General features: G+C 43.0%; 1 protein-coding gene across 2 annotated transcripts in view; it reads right to left on the bottom strand.

Moving 5' to 3' along the window:
• Positions 1–16342, bottom strand: part of MTUS2 (microtubule associated scaffold protein 2) — a 322948-nt gene that overhangs the window by 300512 nt on the left and 6094 nt on the right. Inside the window, exon 2 of one of the 2 annotated variants that reach the window (XM_032982805.2) lies at positions 13813–13886. The gene's annotated coding sequence lies outside the window, so the exon portion shown is untranslated. Of the gene's footprint in view, positions 1–13812; positions 13887–16342 lie in introns of those variants that run through there. The other variant, XM_032982803.2, reaches the window with a different exon arrangement.

Here is a 16342-nt window from a genome sequence, read left to right as displayed (position 1 = left end):
GAATCCCGGTATTGAGTGATGTAATAAGAATGAAGACATCACAGGAAAAATTAAAACCCTTCCCCTAAAAAAGGAAAGGGACAACCTTTGCTGATGTTTCTGGGAAATTTCATAGCTACTGTAGTGATGGATCCCAACAGAGGAACACAGACAAACCTGTAACTGCAGCTCAAATGTGAACAGATGAGATCTGACAGGAATTATATGAACGTTAGAAAACTATAAATGCCAGTCCACAACCCTATTTACTTCCAGCAGGAAAAACAACTGAGCCTACATTCATTTACTTGTAAGTGTCATTAAAACAAATATGGGTCGAACAAATTTAACACTGAAAAACCCTGCAGTTAAGAAATTATGAGTCATTCCTCCAAAACCTCATCATTAAAAGTAAATTACAATACACTTATTTGTCAATTGTTAGTTCAGCCTCCGAGGGCAGTTGCATTACTTTTTTCTAGTATTTGCCCTCAGGCAGTAGGGTTCAGAAAAAGTTTATACACATATGTATAAATAAGATGTATGCAAATCAGGCATTAAAAAAAATAATGAAATATCAGGAGACCCACAAGAAAAATCAGTAGGACTGTGACAAATATCATTAAAGTCTACTAGGAAAATAAAGTGAGGAAGACTTTCAAACCTGGTCCTTATAGCTTGCACAAGCCATAGCAAGCTCTCCATGAACATGGACTAGATGAAAATGTGCATTTTTGGGAGGAACTGAATCCCCCTGGAGCGCACTCCCACTACTTCGCAACCCCAGTGGTGCCACACACCTCCATGCTGCCCTGTCCCCATCTTTCTCAGTTGAAAAAGAAACTCAGATGCAATGCCAGTAAAGGACCCCAGTGGATCCAAAAGTCCTTGAACTGGATGAGGAAGGGTCACCCTCCGTCCCGTACCACATGCCCAACTAAGCAGCCACAGGCACACTAAGCAGAGGAGAGGGAAGCACGCAGAGAAAACACCCAGAAAGTCTGCAGAGCACTGCAGACTGCCGTGCTGGATTTTGAACAGCTGAACAGAAAGAATGCTCATGTCTTAGTAACTCACTCGTGGCAGGTGCAGCTCTGAATGAGATACAGCACTGCCTTGAAAATGCACACCCTAGCACGTACCACTCAATTTATTCATTCTCCAGAACGATCGTATGTATTTCCACATAGGACTTTGAACTTGTATCAGCAAGATCAATAGTGCTGCCTTTTACCTATCAGAACTCTCCAGCTCCACAGTTACTACTTCAGCACATATGAAAGATTAGCAGGATGTAAAAGGAGCAGGTTCAGCTCGATGTGTTAAGACACTAGAAAAATCAAACAGGCGGCTCTGACTCCAAATTACTTCAGAGGTTAAGGTGGAAACTGAACAAGTTACCTGCCATACCATCTTCTGAGCAGTAATAATATTTACTCTAAAGCATTAAATCATCCACCTAGTTTCTTAACAGTCTTAATGCCAAACACAAACCCAGCCTGCAACAGTTAACAATATCACCAGTAGCAGTCACCGAGCAGAGGGCTGAAAGGTCTTCTGACATTCTGGAGTGTCCTTGTCAAGTTACTCATGAGCTGAAGGCTTTTTGTTATCTAACATTAAACTGGGATTTGTACTTATCAAAATATCTAAGCTTCAAAGGGGCAGGACACTACTTTGGTAGAGACTGCCTACTCCAGCCTATCTCTCGGCTCTCTGGCTGCCACAGTCTCTTCACAAAGCAGTGGTTACTACCTCTCCATCTGAAGGGAAGCTTTAGGATTTGAGAAAAGGCGGTTTACTTCTAGCTAGTAAATCTATCATCTGCTTGCAGCCAGCCTCTGCCTTGCATTGGGGCTGTAAGTGGAATAATTCAAAAGTCGGTTCCCCCTGAGAAATCATTTTCACTTCTAAAAATAATGTTTTCTCCTCAATATACTTAACCTTATTACAAGTGTAATTCCCACTCCAGTATTCCAGAGATACACACTCTAGCACTACTAGACAAAGAAAGGACTGTCATTTAATTAAGGTAAGTATTTTTTAAACAGTCTGGCAATACCCCAGTGTGGTCTGGGGGACCATTCACACCAGGGACCACTCTCAGTAGCAGCATGGACAAGACCAGATCAGGTCTGGCTCCCACACACCCACCAGCAGAGTTTCCCATCAGTATCCCAGTGAGTTTTACCACTCCCAGCACGCCTTCTTGCTGACCCCGTGTGCCCACGGCACATACCCTGTTTCACGCTATAAAAAGTACTCTGGTTCTCACCATATTTCACAAGCTTTGGATGGAAAAAAATGCACAGAGTTATAACTATGTTGTACAGGGCACTGTGTGGGTCCCAGAAGAGACCCCAAGCTGAGTGCTGGTGGTGCAGAGCAAGCCTCAGCATAGAGCAAGGTGCTCCAAGCACCGCAAGTCACTCCGTGCCACGTACCTGGCTCTCATTCAGCACTGTAGACACAGTCTAATGAGCATCCCCACATTTGCAGGTGGCAACATAATTCTGAGACTTCACAAAATTTTAGTTCACTTCAAAACCCTTTGGGATCATCACAGACTTGATGGTAGAAGAACAGAACTAGGATGATACTTAAAGTGAAACGGAGAAACTGCATCATTGCAGCTTACATTGGACAAGAACAGAATATAGATAAGTCATGAAGGCATCAATGTGAATATCACCTATTTATCCTTGCTACATTTGATTCACAATTGCATTAAAACCAGAAAGTCATTTTTGCCCTTCACAAGAAATTGGAAATTCTCAAAAACTAAATTTTATGAGACTCTTAAATACATTTCTGTGTGGTTCAACACGTAATTGTAAGAAATTCAGAGTGGTAACCTGATAGATAACTAGAGTCAAGAATCAACAGAAAATGAGTGTTTCTTTTTTGTGGTAGCTGCCTTTGGACTCCTTTAGTGCCACATATGGCCCCAGTTGAGAATATCTGCTCAAATGGATAATCTTGTCTGGTAGGCATCCAATCTCAGAAGAACTGAAGTATTATGGATGTTCTAATATCCATACATGTGCAACCATGGATGGTGTTCTCGAGTACGTAACTACTTGTTTGTGTATTTTGTTTCCTCTTTGAGACAGTAAGTTATATAAGCAGCAGTTTTGATGATTCAGGCAGGCAGCTAGAAAGAACAGACCTCAATTGCTTTCTTTTTAAAATGTGTACTTGTAAATTAAGAAGCATTTCAAGATTAGGCATCTGTCCAATTCTTTTTATCATTTAGTGTATTATGCTAATGAGGATGCTGTTTCTTTAATTATCATTTGAAGAAAAAAATTGCATTCAGTCCCTTGATCTTCCTTAAAACCATCCCCATGCTTGATTCCCCCATAGGCTTTTAATCACACTGCTTCAGTGTGAAACTCTGCATTTGAGAAAAACTCTTCTCAAAACTGGTTCACTGAGAAAGTTTAAATTGTTTTCTTTCATCAGAGCTGTATCATCTACCACTTAGCAGCTTAGGAGGAAGGGCTATAAAACTCAGACTAATACTATCTTATGCACTGAATGCAGACTAATGCTGAAACCTATTAAACTGCATATGTAACAGACACTAAATGCCAGGACTTGTTAGATAGAGTCAACTGTAGTGAGCTATAAAAAGATACTGTCCTGTGACACTTTACGATAGAATTCAGTACATCCTATTTAAAAAGGATTTTAATACACACATCATCAGCTGTTAAGTCTATTATGTAAAATTACCCCTATATGATGTTCATGGGCATTTGTTATTAGTCAAATGGCTCTATCCATTGTGGCTTTCTGGTTGTCCTGACAGAGGATCCTATAAGAGAAGTCCTGGCTGAGTGGGAGCCTGAGCCCCGCTGGATGTACAAACCCACTCCCACTGGTGAGGTCTCTCTTGCACCTCTGACTGAGCTCACCTCACAGAGCCCCCCATACCCTTGTGCTGCCTGCCCAGGCACAGCAAAGCCTGTGCGGGGACCAGGCCAAGGGCCCTGTGTCTCCATCCACCCACCCTGGAAACAGCCCCATGAGGGGGAGGTCTAGGACTTGCCATGGCACCCCCCCTCACCTCTCCCTGGGGTGAGGATGGGACCCTGAGCTGGCCCCCTACCTCACCACACCCTTAATTATAGTGCCAAACAAGGGCCATCAACGCGTGTACCCTCCTTTGAAGATGCAAACATAGTTGTATGAGCTTGTCTTCTCTTCCGAAGGGAGAAGAACCCATCTTCCAAGTCACCTCTGGAAGAGCACTGGCTTCAGCCTCCAAAGCAGTCTCGGCATCCCTCTGACATTCAGAGGAGAGGTTACTGGCATTTCTTGGTTTCAGCAGCAGCCGCCTTTGAATAAGACTTTTCATATTTTCTTCACGGCAGCCCTGAAACTTGATGCTTACCAAATTAGTGTCTCATGCAAGCTGAGCTGCACACATGTGATTAATAGGGATGCTGGGGACAAGTAGCACTCCCCTAGGCTACTACAGAAAGAAGGAAGATTTTTGTATCTTTTAGCACCCATACTGCAATAACTAAACAAAATTTATGTTCTGTTATGATATATCCATTTAGACCTTAACTGCAATAAGTATTGCATGTTGTCCTACAGTGAAACTGAAAGCAATACTGGATTTTGTTAAAGCTAAGCCTCAAATTGCACTAACATCTTGAAACAAAGTATTTACAAACAAATATTCTGACATCTCACTTATCTGTTTTGCCATAAAATTGGCTTATACATGATTAATTATGAAAAATAAGCACAGCTTGCTTTCATGTACTCTTTACTTTGAAATCAAGGTCACACTTTGTTTTGAAATTCAGAAAACAAGTATGAATAATATAATTAACATATCAGAAGATTCTTTGCAAGTAACTTTTTTTAAACAGGCTAGACCAGAAGCTTATGAAGTTGTTGCTACTCTGTTATTGAAGATGGATCATTTATTAGCCCTCATTTTTATCCTCCATTTTATTTGAATAATCCTTTACACTGAAAGCATGCTTGGAGTAGCATCCCTCATACTAAGCCACACAACACTGAATGAAAACAGTGTTCTTGCCCCAGAGCATTTACAAGCTGATTCCTGATGTTGCTCCCTAGAAACAAATCAGTAATGGTGTGGTTATAGGTGGAAAACCAGTAACTTAGTGTCATAGAATCATCTAGGTTGGAAAAGACTCTGAAGATCAAGTCCAACTGTAAACCTAACACTGCCAAGTCCACCACTAAACCATGTCCCCAAGCACCACATCTACACGTCTTTTAAACACCTCCAGGGACGGTGACTCAACCACTGCCATGGGCAGCCTGTTCCAATGCTTGGTAACTCTTTCAGTGAAGAAATTTTTCCTAATATCCAATCTAAACCTCCCCTGGTGCAACTTGAGGCCATTTCCTCTTGTCCTGTCACTTGTTACTTGGGAGAAGAGACCAACAGCCACCTCGCTACAACCTCCTTTCGGGTAGTTGTAGGGAGCGATAAGGTGTCACCCTCCACCTCCTTGTCTCCAGGCTAAACAAGCCCGGTTGCCTCAGCTGCTCCTCATAAGACTTGTGCTCCAGACCCTTCACCACTTGCGTTGCCCTTCTCTGGACATGCTTCAGCACTTCATCTTTCTTGTAGTGAGGGGCCCAAAAGGGAACACAGGAATCAAAGTGTGGCCTCACCAGTGCTGAGTAAGACTCACAGAACCCACCTGAATACATCCAGTAAATCATTCTGCAGGTTCCCCACTCAAGATACTTATCTGCCAAAATACATTTATGCTAAGCACGGTATAATACTGCAAGGTGTGGGTCTTTCTCAGGAATTTAGATGCAACCACCTAATGCAAACCATCTTCTGCCCATAAAGCTCTTCACAAACCCTCACCAAGGCTAGGTGTGCGAGTCAGTTCTGGTGACAGAGCAAGACCACATGTTGACAAGTCACTTGCTTCAAATAGTGAGCAGAATTTCTAGATGCATGCTGTTCTCACTAATAAAAATTAACCTGGCTGTTTCAGTAACAGCCAATTTCTTAAGACTGTACTTCTAAGACTTTCACAAACCATGAGAGAAGGGAAAGCTTATCAGCTTTTGACCTCAGCTACTATCCTTTCCTTCTGCCTCAGCTGATGTCCAGAGCCAGCCCCAAAGCCAACCACTGCACAAACTCAACCTCATGAAGTTACCTTGTCTGCACAGCAGCCTAGCAGTGGCTGTGGGATTGCAAAAGGTCTCACGGACTGGGCGCTGCCAACTGCAGAGGTCTGACTGAGAAATGAGAGCCTCCCGCTGTCAACACAAATTGTCAAAAAAAAAAAACTTGTGATCTGTGTATTGCTGTCCTGGGTTTGAGTGAGTGGTGGGGCTTTTTGGTAGCAGGGGGCTATAGGGGCAGCCCCTGCGAGAAGCTTCTCAGAACTCCCCCAGCTCCACCTCTGCACCAAAACTGAGCCCATCAGCTGTGCCTCCACAATACGGTATTTAAGAAAGGACATGGTGTGGAAGAGTTGAGGCAGCTGTGTGAACACCAAGGTCAGTGGAGGAACGGAGGAAGAAAAGAGGGGGGAAGGTGTGCCGGAGCAGAGACCCCCCTGTATCCTGTGGTGAGACGGCAGGGCGGCCCCCCCTGCCACCCATGGAGATCTGCAGTGGAGCAGACACTGATTTATGGCCTGTGAGGTGTTTTGCATGGATGACCAAGGTGATTGTGCCCAAAGAAAGATGGGATCTTGTGGGAAAAAGTAGCCCCCCACTGGTGTAGTTTGGCGCTGGGAGGATTGCAGCATGCGGGGGTGTCCCATGCTGGAGCAGCTCAAGAAGGGCTGCAGCCGTGGGAGGGACTCATGTCAGAGAGGGTTTGTGGAAGACTGGCTCCTGTGAGAGGGGGACCGTAATGGATTGGGGGAAGAAGTCCTAGAATCTCCCCCCACCAAAGATGGAAGAATTGGCAGCACTGCCTGCACCCCCATGCCTGGCTCCTGTGCCTCTGGGGAGAGGAGGTAGAGATATCAGGAGCAGAGCTGAGCCTAGGAAGAAGGGAGGGGTGGGAAGAAGGTGCTCTCAAGATGTGTCAATGTTTCTCACTGTCCTACTCTGTTAAGTGGTGCTGTTAGTGTCTGTAATAAATCTACATTCTTTTTTCTTCCCCTAACAACTCTGCCTTTTGCCCGTGGCCATAAGGGGTGATTTGCCCCTCCCAGTCCTTTCTTGAATCCCAAGCCTGGCTTATTTGTCCCTTCTCATCGCTGGGAGAGAAGGGAGGAGTAAGCGGCTGCGTGGTGCTCAGTTGCCCTCTGAGCTCAAACCATGACAAGTGCAGAGCTAGAAATAAAAAGCTATGCTTTCACCATACTTCTGATATTCAAATAGCTTCTTTTTTAAAAAGGGCAAACAATTTGTTCCTCTGAAAGCTTGCTTACAACAGTAATGACTGGGCTCAATTTCAATAGGAATTAGAATTGCTTTTTTCAAAGGGAAGCTCAGTTCTATTAAATGTTAAGAAGGTAACAGACATATATAATGATAAAAATCAACACTAAAAAGCTTAAGAGAAACACAGTGGGCAGAAGATAAAGCCATGGACACTGCATGTGCAAGGAGAAAAGCCTGAGGTCTCCTAAAAATCCATCAAATGAAGGTAAGGGAACAGAATGAGGCTCTTCTTAAGCATATATCCTTGAAGTTATGAAAATTGTCACATTGAATTTTATTCTAGCAGAGAAACTATTCTGGAAGAATCATTTTACTAGTAAGACTTCAGGAAAGTCTAACTTCTATTCATGGCTTAATACAAGAGAGTAATAAAGTCAACTCTAGCTGATGTTATATTGTACACCTATGGGATACAGGTGGAACATTTGATTAGAAAAGTATGATTTGCTACATGTAAAGGGCAATGCTCTAGCTTCTTTTGCAATTGGAAAACAATGTGAAATCTTAGCCAATATCTTGGCTATTTTAGAAAGACAGCTTCTCAAACCTTAAAACAATCATGAGCAAAACTGAGCAGGGAGAAATAGTCACACACAAAAGTATAAAAAAGAAGCTGCTAAGGGATGCTTTATTACATGCCAAAAAAAAAAAAAAAGAAAATCATTGTGCTATAGCCGTGAAAGGAAGATTTTTTTTTTTTTTTTTGTTGAAAAATCCTGGCTAAGGGGAGTGACAGCAGCCGCAGAGAAACCTGTAAAACAAACTCACAGTACATAACAGATGGGGGGGGAAAAAAAAAAAAAGACACTGATAGCAATGAATACAAATTAACATTGCAGAAATGCAAGCAAATGATGGAAGCAAAAAAAAATAAAATCATTTAAAAGCTATGGTGAGGTTTATGACAATAGGAGCTCCTCTCTAAATGGAACAAGAATAAATGAATGCCAAGCAATGACTTGTCATTACTGGTCATTCCAGACAGAAATTATCAGACAACCGAGAAAAAGACAAATGTATTTGACAATTACCTCTACTCTGCATTCAAACCATGAAAGATGCTATATTCACATCCTCTAGTGGTAATGACATACCTCCCATGCCATCAGTAACTGGAGAGAGCTTTAAATAGATGACACTGGCCCACACGACATCCTTGTCTCTAAATTGGAGATACATAGATTTGAGGGATAGACCACTTGATGGATAAGGAATTGGCTGCATGGTCCCACTTAAAGACTTGTGGTCAACGGCTCAATCTCCAAGTGGAGAGCAGTGACAAGGGGCATTCCTCAGGGGTTGGTACTGGGACCAGCACTGTGTGACATCTTTGCTGGCGACACGGAGAGTGGGATTGAGCGCACCCTCAGCAAGTTTGCCGATGTCACCAAGCTGTGTGGTACGGTCAACACACTGGAGGGAAGGGATGCCATCCAGAGGTGGGCTGGTGCAAACCTCATGAAGTTCAACAAGGCCAAGAGCAAGGTCTTGCACATGGGGGTCAAGGCAATTCCAAGCACAAATACAGGCTGGGTGATGAGTGGATTGAGAGCAGCCCTGCAGATGCCTGTAGGGTATTAGTGCATGGAAAACTGAATATGAGCTGGCAATGTACATTCGCAGCCCAGAAAGCCAACTGTATCCTGGGCTGTATCAAGAGAAGTGTGGCCAGCAGGTTGAGGAGGGTGATCCTCCCTCTCTTCTCTGGTGAGACCCTACCTGGAGTACTGTGTCGAGCTCTGGGGCCCCCAACATAAGGACATGGACCTGTTGGAGCAGGTCCAGAGGGCCACAAAGACCATTGGGGTCTGAAGCACCTCCCTTATGAGGACACGCTGGGAAAGTTGGGGTTGTTCAGCCTGGAGAAGAGAAGGCTCTGGGGAGACCTTAGAGCAGCCTTACGGTACTGAAAGGGGGCCTACAGGAGAGATGGGGAGGGACACTTTTTCAAGGAGTGTAATGACAGGACAAAGGTTAATGGTTTTAAACTGAAAGAGGGTAGATTTAGAAATAGGGAAAAAATTCTTTGCTGTGAGGATGGAGAGGCACTGGAATAGGTTGCCCAGAGAAGTTGTAGATGCCCCCTCCTTGTAAGCGTTCAAGGCCAGGTTGGACAGGGCTTTAAGGAACCTGGTCTAGTAGGTGTCCTTACCCATGGCAGGGCGTTTGGAACTAGATGATCTTTATAGTCCCTTCCAACCCATACCATTGCATGATTCTATGAAACAACCCCTCAGTTAAAACCCTGAATTTCATGAATAGAGGGCAGATGAACCAACATTTGATTCAGTGACTGCTTTTAACAAACATAGGAACACCAGAAGTTCCTTGTGACTTGAAAGAGTTAATATCAAAGCAGTATTTAAAAGAGGCAAGTGGGATAACCTAAGCACCTATTGAACAGTTAGACTGACATTAGTAGTAAGCAACAGCAGGAAAAGGTCATCATGGGACACAATCAATAAGGCATTGAAAGACAGTAGCATAATTAACACCAATCAACACAGCTGTATGGAAAATAGGCCTGGTCATGTAAATCTGATCATTTGTATGCAGTTACATCATCATCTGATAATGTTAGTGTGCTGACAGGACATATTTCTAGTCCTAATTTCACACTATGCAGGAACTTAAAGTCACACTGTACATAAAAACCTGAATTAAAATATTCACCATACTATATCAACACTGCTTATAGTAAATTAATTTCAGAAGTGACTAACTAAATGGATAAATGGAGAGTCAGCATCCAGATAATAGATTCCTTGTCAGTTCAGCAGGAAAAAAAATGAAGTACAAAATATGGAAGCTGAAAAGAGCTACAGACTGCGTCGAAAGACAAGGATCATTACTTACTGAAACAATTTACCTGAAACATGGTAGATTCATTACTACTGGTGCCCTTTAAATCAAGACCTTGGTCTCTTTCAGGAAGATGTGCTAAGTAAAGGAAAGTTAAAGGACTACTATTCATATATCCTGCATTTCTGACCTGCACTGAACAGGCAATAAGAATAGATATTCATGTGGTCCCCTCTGGTCTTTAAATTTATAAGCCTACAAAACAATGACCCAGACATTATCACTCCCTCTGGAATTTAAAGCAATAAATGAATCATGCTTAATCCATCTGATACAGTATAAAGTGCCTTGAGTATTTCTATGGGATTTCAACTGTAATCCAGTGTTAAATTACTGGATGACTTATAATATTATCAAGCCACTTCCCTGAATTTCCCAATTTTTATCTGAAAGCAGCAAAAGTCTATCCCTCTTTGAAGCACCTCACTAGCAGTTTGCATAAATAGGGAGGCGTGGTATCAAACTCTTGATCCACAATGTCCCATGTAGACCACATTGACCTATTCATTATGAAATGTTTTTTAAAGTAATGCTATTAGAACAGGATTTGTGGTGTGTCAGAAGGTCTCCCATCAGGTACAGCTGTGACTAACACACTAACTTCACACAAATCTCTCAAACATGGCTACTCTCTCATATACCAATCATCTTCCCAGACAGTACTCTAAGACCAGTACAAGAGAACTGAAAGTCACATTACCTCCACCAAACACATGTTATTTGATCCTGTCTATTTGAAACAAAACACAGGGGTTTGAAAATGCCATTCCTGTAGACAGCTCTAGTATGGGCTGGGAAACTTTATTCTCCCAGGTTTGAAGCAAGTGCTCAAATTGCAAAAACAGTCTCCTGTTTCTTGCTCTATTTGAGATCTACTTCTGGCACAACTTTCCCTTTCAGAAGCTGAACATTTCTGACACTCATCACAGAGCAAATTAATTTCAAAGATTCCCAGAGCTCTTTTCCAGCTGGTGGCCTTTGATTTCCAATTCTTCTAGCCATAAGGAATCAAAATCTTCAAGCTGCTTCTCACAAGCTTTACTTTGAATACCATTGACATGTCAGCTCAGACAGGACGAGAACATGTTAGTGAAACTAGTACTCAATACCTGTTACCAGTGAAACAACCTACTTTATGGAAAGGAAGGCTTTAATGTGACCTTTTAGCAAGAACTACTACGAAATTACTTCCTCTGCTTTTTTTTTTTAATTTCATCTCATTTAGATGCAATTACAGAATAGTGAAACATTGTACAATTCCTTTTTTTTTTGTATATAGTTCTTTTCATAACCATCATCTAAGCACTAGAGAGTCCTCAACTAAACTGGAAAATCCACAGGCATATATAGAAAATTAAGAACAGTCAGCATGATGAATCTGTATTTCTCACTTCAGCTGGTGCCCTTCCAGCTCTGTAGCCAGTTTTCAAATCCAGGGCCCAGCCTTTGACCTTATTCAGTTAACAGCAGTGGAAGAACTGTACACAGGAACACCTTATGTGAAGGCCCAAAGAGCAACACATTGCACCCACAAGAGTCATACAGCCTCAGGATCACTGGCTGAATTACAAGACTTACAACCCCATTAACAAGAAGGCAGAAGCAGTTATTGCTTTTCAGCCAGAAGTCATTTGTACATGGGAAATGCATAAAAGGCATTTTTGTACATCCTTTGCATCACTCGGCACAGTGTCCTGAAAATGTCATCCTCAAACAGGAGATGTGTTGCACTCTGCCTGCCTTCCTTTCTTTCACGTGAGGCAACAGAGTGCTGGAGCATCGCATGCCACGTGTAAACCCATAAACATGGGATTTCCCTCATTTGGCGTTTAGCCACCTGACTGCTGTGTGATTATAACCAGAAGACAGTAACAAACCAGTTCAATCACCCATTTCACAGCCAAAACCACATCATCTGTGACTGAGCATGGCTGTTGCCAGAGAAACAGCTTTTGACTTAGATAAGGGATGGGATATTCCTCCCCAAGCTCCTCTGACCACACAGTTCCTATCACACAGCACTGTCTCCAGAGGCATCTGCATGTATGAAGAGTCCCTTGAAAGCCAGGGATCATGTCATGATGATGTCAGCTTCACCTTTCTGATCCCTGCCAGCCTCTATCAGCCCCACAGCCTGGGTTGGAGAAGGAGAGAGACACAATATAGGATCTCCTACACTGAGGTTTGGAGTGGTAGGAACGTCCTTGCCAATGACCTGGGTTTGCTTTCTCTTTGCTCCCATCTGCTTTCTGCCCTCAATCTGATTACCACAGAAATGTCACCCCTTGGGTGCCCCCTCACCATGCACAGTGCTGCATGGTAGAACCATGCCCTCAGGCTTTGCTGAGGTCCTGACCCTCTCCGAGTGCTGGCTGCTCTTGCCAGACCTTTCTGGCTCCAGGTCTCCCCAAAGGAAAGAGCAACAGGTATGCGGGGTTGGTGTCAGAACTTCTCTAGCCAGGCTGTGTTTTATCACTTGAGGAACAGATTCAGACCCGGCCCCAGGAGATGCGTACACAGGGAGGCATACGCTGGGCTACGTGGACAGTTCTTGCTCTTCCTCATGGTTGCTCAGCCAGCAGAGCATAGCAGGCTTTCACACCCCCCTGCTGCACAGGGAAAATAAACTGTCAGCCTGCTGTACAACTAAGGAAAGTATAAGACCACAGGAAGAGGCTTTGTCCTCTTTCACAACCTGGTCATCACAAAAAGCAATCTCAGAACTCCAGATTTATTTGGTCCATCTGAGGTTACCCCTGTCTGAGCCAAAGCCAGGGATGTACCTAGACAGCCTGCTTGGGGGTAGGCTAAGAAGAGGCAGACTGGGGCCTCCCTCATCCCCTCCAGGGTTTGGCAGTACCCCATGCAGTCAGCCTCCCTCTGGAGCCTACGCTGTCCTATCTCCATTTTATGAGTTATTTGAGGCTTTGGGACCACTGTCAGCCTGGTACTGGTGTGCAATCAAAAAGCCAATGAGCCCAGCCAGGTAGCAAATGCTGCCCCACAATTGGCGAGCATAGCTGTCTTTTTTCCAGGTAAAACATCATTGCTGACCCCCCCAGATGCTTCAGCAAGCATTGTTATTGCTCATAACTGAACACAACCTCATGCCACTACAACACAACTTTATCAGGATCCATGTCTTGGTCATCGCCTAGTTGACAAAGTTATGCCTTCACAAGCACGAAAGACCATCTTCAAATATTTTCATATTATCTCAGAAAGTAACTGGATTTAGTTTAGATATATAGTACATTGGTTTAGGTTATTCATATTTCAGTATATATTATACCTACCAGACAGAAACCAAAGACATTAGGAAAACAAAAGCCTATTTTTTGTTAGATAATTCCCCCCAGTAAAATAGCCTCACAGTCTGCTTTGAAGTCATTTATCTCTGTGTTTATACAATTGTTAGAGGGAGTTTTCTTTTCATTGCATAGACAAGCACTAATATAAAAATCAAAGACAAATTGCAAAAGAGTTCTTTGGTGGTAAGTACATTTAAAAAATCAAATCAGACATTATTAGTACAGAAGACAAGCTTACCCAGAATGCTGGAAAAACTAATTTTACTTCCATTGGTGATAGTTTGCCCTAGAAGACAGTCCCAGGGTGGAAACCTTTAAATACAAACAAACTCATTAGAATTACAGTAGATAACAGTGGCATACACCATCAAAACTTTTGTAAACACAGTGCTCAAAACGAAACATCCTGCTCTTCTGATTATGATCCTGTCCAAGTTTCCTGGCATTAGCTCACAGATAAGCTGGTCTGTGTTAGGAGTGAGTGAAATGAAGTAATGCACCTACTTGCAAAAGGGGAAGATGATACAAAAATCAGTGAAAGAAGAACTCCATTTTTTCTCTTCCTTTTCCTGTGGAGTATCTTTGGAGTAAGTCAGTGCTCTCGCGCCAAATTTAGGTATGCAAGATGAAGGGGAAGCACACCTAGTCAGGCTTTAATGTATTTACATAGATCATTATTTTTAAGGGACTCTGCTATTTGACTCCTTGTCCCTACGCCACATTTTGATGGGATAAGGGTGATGCATTACTATTCAGGGAGATTTAGCCAAATTTGCTTATGATGAGATGACCCAGAAAAAGTATGGAAGGAAAGAAGAGAAACAAGAAAGGGTGAGGAAGACAATCCAAAAAATATACAGAAGGAACTTCTCCCAGAAGTCAGTAAAAAAATTGCAATCAGACAAAATAAGTGTTGTGAATCAGAGAACATGAGTTATATCAAAAGACAACAGGTCAAGACAAAGAAGGAAAAAAAAAGCCTAATAAGAGGTCACGAGATGTGTTTTTACCAGCGGTAAAAGGTGCCAAATTCAAACTGCTGAGAATTGAAGATGAAACTAGAAGAGGATCTCCCAAGTAGGACTGACCAGATCATAAGATGATTTTAAAAGCTGAAAAAAGTTTTGGGTTTTGGTTGTTTGTTTAGGGTGTTTTTAAATAAATATTATGTCAGTGATGTGCATTTATTTGTATTATGAGGGGAAAGAGACAGGAGATAGAGTGAAGACCTAAGAAGTACGAGTGCAAGGAAGACCAAGAAGAGGGATGTGACTGTGGGACAAGTAGAGCAGGTGGAGATCAGAAGAGACCTGAGAGAACAGAGGTAAAGGCAGAGTCAGAGAGAGAATGGGGGAGAACAGCTGAGGAAAAAAGGGGAAATCATTACATTAATTTTTTTCCTTGTGGTAAAGATCAAGTGGAGAAACTTTAGATAAAAAGCTTGAAAATATTAGAAGATGAAAGCTATACGTGGGATTTTAGGTAAGAGATTTAATCAAATAATCTTTAAAAATGTGTTATTCACATATAACTGGTGGTCACTGTTTATGGTAAATTTCACATAAATGCAATAAATCCCAAATCCAGAGTAACTCACAGCAAAACATGCACTAATTACAATTAAATTTATATTTTAATAAGAAATTCCAGGTATGTTCTACTTTTTCCCCCCTCACCTTCCATTCCCAGCAAGGCAGATTGCTTCTTTTCAAATAACTCAGTTAAATTAAGTTGTATGTTCAGCCTCATTAGCCACCATCTCCATTCCCCTGCGGTTTTAATTAGATAGGTTTCTCTGTGCACAGCTACCTCAATCCTTCCCCCTTAACAAACCCACAGTGTTGCCTTTTTTTTTTTTTAATGTTATCATTCTTCAAATGCTCCTAATTACACCGGAGGCAGCCAAGGCGATCAGGGAAGAGCAGTGGTCTCCCATGGAGAAGGCCAGGCAGGAGCTGCAGCCCGCAAGGCACGCACCCCCCCTTGGGCAGGGTGCTCTTCCATGCTGTTGTACCCACTTTAATTAAGACACCCCACCAGTATGACAGGCTCAAGCAAAGGGTCAGACCCTCTGCACAGACACCAAGCCCAAAGCACATGGAGCTGAATTCTCTCAGCAGCACCCTTCCTGCTCCACGAGTCCCCGTGCTGATCCACCACCTTCACACCCAGCACATGAAATCAGAGGGCAGGAATGAGGCCCTGACACCCCATCAAAGCTATGGGACACGGGAGGCCCCAGAATTCAGGATGATACCTGGCTGCAGCTCTTTCTCCCCTCAAAGCACCCACCCTGGCAAGCCCAGCACATCCCTCCAGACATCAGACCGTAGCAGTGTCCCACAAGACAGAAGGAAGGCTCAGGAGGACTTGTTCCAAAGGTCTGACCTGGCCTTTAGTCCATTTTTTAAACAAGCACAGGAGCAAAGGTATCAACGTAATGAGATGACTTATTTCCAGCTTAAAATGGGGGGAAATGCTGATGTTTCAGGAAAAAATAAGCGGGGAGGTTGAGTTTTGCCCATAAGGGGCAGGATTTCCACTTCAGCCACTATTTCACATTATTATCAGAAAAAAAAAAAAAAAAAAAACAAAACACTACAAATCCAGCAAGAGCTGTTGGTAGAAAGCCACTCAGAGAAAAGGACTTTTGCTCCACAGCTACCCTGCAGCCCCAGAGGAGAGTCTGGGGAGCTCAGCACCACTCCCGGGCTATTCCCAGCTGCCCAGGATCAGCAGCAGCACAGCACGGATTAGAGCAAGTTGGA

The sequence above is a fragment of the Tyto alba genome, unplaced genomic scaffold (genome assembly GCF_018691265.1).
Source record: "Tyto alba isolate M040663 unplaced genomic scaffold, T.alba_DEE_v4.0 Super-Scaffold_2, whole genome shotgun sequence".
Lineage (NCBI taxonomy): Eukaryota > Metazoa > Chordata > Aves > Strigiformes > Tytonidae > Tyto > Tyto alba.
The sequence above is the reverse complement of the archived record's forward strand: the minus strand, read 5'-3'. Positions and strand labels throughout refer to the sequence as shown.